The following is a 3,907-nucleotide window of genomic DNA, read 5'->3' as shown; positions in this document are numbered from 1 at the left end:
GAGCCTTGCGAGTCGTAGGCGTGTTTAGGCTCTGTTGTTATCTCGATCTGTTATCGGGATATGTTGGGTTGTTGGGAGGTTTTCACATACTATATCAGTTGTTGGAGATACACATGCTTTACTTATTTGTTAACAACTAAAATTGTAAGCAGAGGCATCTGTGAGCCCCTTTGCGAAAGCATCGGAACTTTGACTCGCTAATGTCCCCTAGGACCCGAGTTCTTGTTATCCGTTCCGAGATTGAGCGCTCTACCCATGCGTGGGGACGATTATTGGGACCCCCTCACCCATTACCTTTTCTCAAGTCGGTTGAAAAGGGGGCCACAACCTTGGTTTTATTTGCCTATGCCATGTATGCCATGCTTTACTTATCTGTTGCCTTCGGGTGTTTACTTCTGTTGCCTTCGGGTGTTTATATTCTCGTACTGTACCCCGCGGGACGTTTAGCGAAGCGTGTGGTTCGCACGCCTAGCCGCCGTCGCAAACCTCCGAGTCCGCTTCGGAGTACGGCCGGACTTCGTCACGGGTAGCTTAGTTGGGTGGCCCCCTAGACTTTCTTGTTGAACTCGGGAACGGTCTTGTTGTGAGACATCCACCTGTCGTAAGTGGGTCGAGCATGCGTATGGTTACATTTGGGCAACCCCTGCAGGGTGTACATCTTATCGATAAGCCGTGTCCGCGGTTATGGACGACTTGGAGCTGTATAGCTTGATGATACGTCTCCGACGTATCGATAATTTCTTATGTTCTATGCCATATTATTGATGATACCTACATGTTTTATGCACACTTTATGTCATATTCGTGCATTTTCTGGAACTAACCTATTAACAAGATGCCGAAGTGCCGGTTCTCGTTTTCGCTGTTTTTGGTTTCGGAAATCCTAGTAACGAAATATTCTCGGAATTGGACGAAACGAAAACCCAGGGGCCTATTTTTCCACGGAGCTTCCAGAAGACCGGAGAACATACGAAGTGGGGCCACGAGGTGGCGACACCACAAGGCGGCGCGGCCTAGGGGGGCCCGCGCCGCCCTATGGTGTGGCCCCCTCGTCAGGCCCCCGACTCTGCCCTTCCGCCTACTTAAAGCCTCCGTCGCGAAACCCCTGATGCGAAAACCACGATACAGAAAACCTTACTGAGACGCCGCCGCCGCCGATCCCATCTCGGGGATTCCGGAGATCTCCTCCGGCACCCTGCCGGAGAGGGGATTCATCTCCCGGAGGACTCTACACCGCCATGGTCGCCTCCGGAGTGATGAGTGAGTAGTTCACCCCTGGACTATGGGTCCATAGCAGTAGCTAGATGGTTGTCTTCCCCTCATTGTGCTTCATTGTTGGATCTTGTGAGCTGCCTAACATGATCAAGATCATCTATCTGTAATTCTATATGTTGTGTTTGTCGGGATCCGATGGATAGAGAATACCATGTCATGTTAATTATCAAGTTATTACACATGTGTTGTTTATGATCTTGCATGCTCTCCATTTCTAGTAGAGGCTCGGCCAAGTTTTTACTTTTAACTCCAAGAGGGAGTACTTATGCTCGATAGTGGGTTCATGCCTCGCATTGACACCAGGACAGATGACGGAAAGTTCTAAGGTTGTGTTGTCTTGTTGCCACTAGGGATAAAACATTGGCGCTATGTCCGAGGATGTAGTTGTTGATTACATTACGCACCATACTTAATGCAATTGTCTCGTTGCTTTGCAACTTAATACTTGGAGGGGTTCGGATGATAACCTCGAAGGTGGACTTTTTAGGCATAGATGCAATTGGATGGCGGTCTATGTACTTTGTCGTAATGCCCAATTAAATCTCACTATACTTATCATGTCATGTATGTGCATTGTTATGCCCTCTCTATTTGTCAATTGCCCGACTGTAATTTGTTCACCCAACATGCTTTTATCTTATGGGAGAGACACCTCTAGTGAACTGTGGACCCCGGTCCATTCTTTAATACTTGAAATACAAATCTGCTTGCAATACTTGTTTTACTATTTTCTCTGCAAACAATCATCTTCCACACAATACGGTTAATCCTTTGTTACAGCAAGCCGGTGAGATTGACAACCTCACTGTTTCGTTGGGGCAAAGTACTTTGGTTGTGTTGTGCAGGTTCCACGTTGGCGCCGGAATCTCTGGTGTTGCGCCGCACTACATCTCGCCGCCATCAACCTTCAACGTGCTTCTTGAATCCTACTGGTTCGATTAAACCTTGGTTTCTTACTGAGGGAAACTTGCCGCTGTGCGCATCACACCTTCCTCTTGGGGTTCCCAACGGACGTGTCAACTACACGCATCACTTGATCATAGAACAACTTACACCTTATACTTGTTGTTAATAATCTGATAATAACTTGCGTAGTAATATAGCATTACTACAACCGATACCTAATAAAACTTGTCCACCGTTGAGTGCCTTTTACATTGCCTCTTCGCAATTGTTGGAGGGGATATGTGTAATCGGTTGGGTTATGTTTGTGTAGTATTTATCTGTTACCTTGTGCGCTCTCTTATCTTCTCTGATTAGGCGGATGTTGTAGCGTGTCTCTATTGGTTATAGTTTTGCTGCCGCTAAACCTACCATATAGCCCCAGGCGATATATATTTATACTCGCTCGGCGAGCATAGCCATTTCTAGTCTCGCTAAGTACGTGCCGGAGTTCGTTCCTTGGTACTTACTCTCGCCTTTCCTCTTTCTCTTTTTCTTCCTCCCTTTTGTCGGCAACCGATGGCCCGACTTTGACAGGTACGAGATGACGACGTTAGCAAGGTTACCCTTCCGGCTTGGCCTGGGCAGGGTTATGGACGCCACTGGTTATCTTCAAGACTCTTAGTCCAATTTGTATCTTGTCCGTACTCGGACGTATTCGATCTTCTGTATGATTCGGATCTTTGTACTGGATATTTGTATCTTGACTCGTTGGAGTCGTTGTTGTAATATATGTATCTTGTGGGCTCTATTGTAATCATGTTGTAATGTTACCGCTCGTGTTAATTCCTCTGGCATCACGTGTGTGATTCGTCGCGCACGTCGTGTCGGAGGGCGTCTCAGAATCGATATCGTGCGGATTTTGGCGGGATCGCTGGAATCCTCATGGTACCGGTTCCGGGGCGTCACAAGTTGGTATCAGAGCTCAGGTTGACGGTACCCCACTAGTCCAGCCTGTAGGATAACCTTGCCAACGGTCGTTGAGTTTAGAGTGTCAAAAACTATTTTCTAAAAATTCGTTGGATAGTTCTGACTAGCTCTGATTTTTCTCCTTATCCCTATTCTTTCTCTTCTTACCTATGCGAGTTTTGAGTCTCTTCTCTTATCTGTTTCTCCGAGTCTTAGGTTCCGACGTGGGTTGGACGATCTATGCCTTCACCTATTAGGACCGATCTCTGAAGATTTCTGACAGAAGAACATCACCGGCGGCTAACCTTCATCTTCTCCATTGATGTCATCTATGCCTCTCTAATCTTTCTACAATTCTTTGTTCTTTGGCTCCGTCGAATCTTCGCTGACAATGCTTGTCGATATCGTCAATCAGAATTCTGGGAGCTGTTACACGACTCTCCTGTTCATGTGCAGAGTAATACTTCGAGTGCGGGATGGAGTCATGACCATACCGACTACTCTTAATATTCGCCCTTGTTACCTGAATTGGTGGATCTGTGTGACTGTTACGCCTTTTCCTTGTTTCTCCGGAGTCATCATCATCATCGGAACGACTTCTTGTTGGTGGTGTCGCCGATCAAGCTGGAGCAAGACTTCTTGTTAGTGGTGTCGAGGAGATCGACTCGTCGCCTGAAGACCCGATAGTTCACCTCTCTCCCCCGTACCTTGAGGTGGGATCTCGGGGCGCGATCCCTTGTTAGTGGTGTCGATTGTAACGGCCCCGGGTAGTATCCCATAT

Source organism: Lolium rigidum, chromosome 7 (genome assembly GCF_022539505.1).
Source record: "Lolium rigidum isolate FL_2022 chromosome 7, APGP_CSIRO_Lrig_0.1, whole genome shotgun sequence".
In the NCBI taxonomy this organism is placed as follows: domain Eukaryota; kingdom Viridiplantae; phylum Streptophyta; class Magnoliopsida; order Poales; family Poaceae; genus Lolium; species Lolium rigidum.
This window is presented reverse-complemented; position numbering follows the sequence as displayed.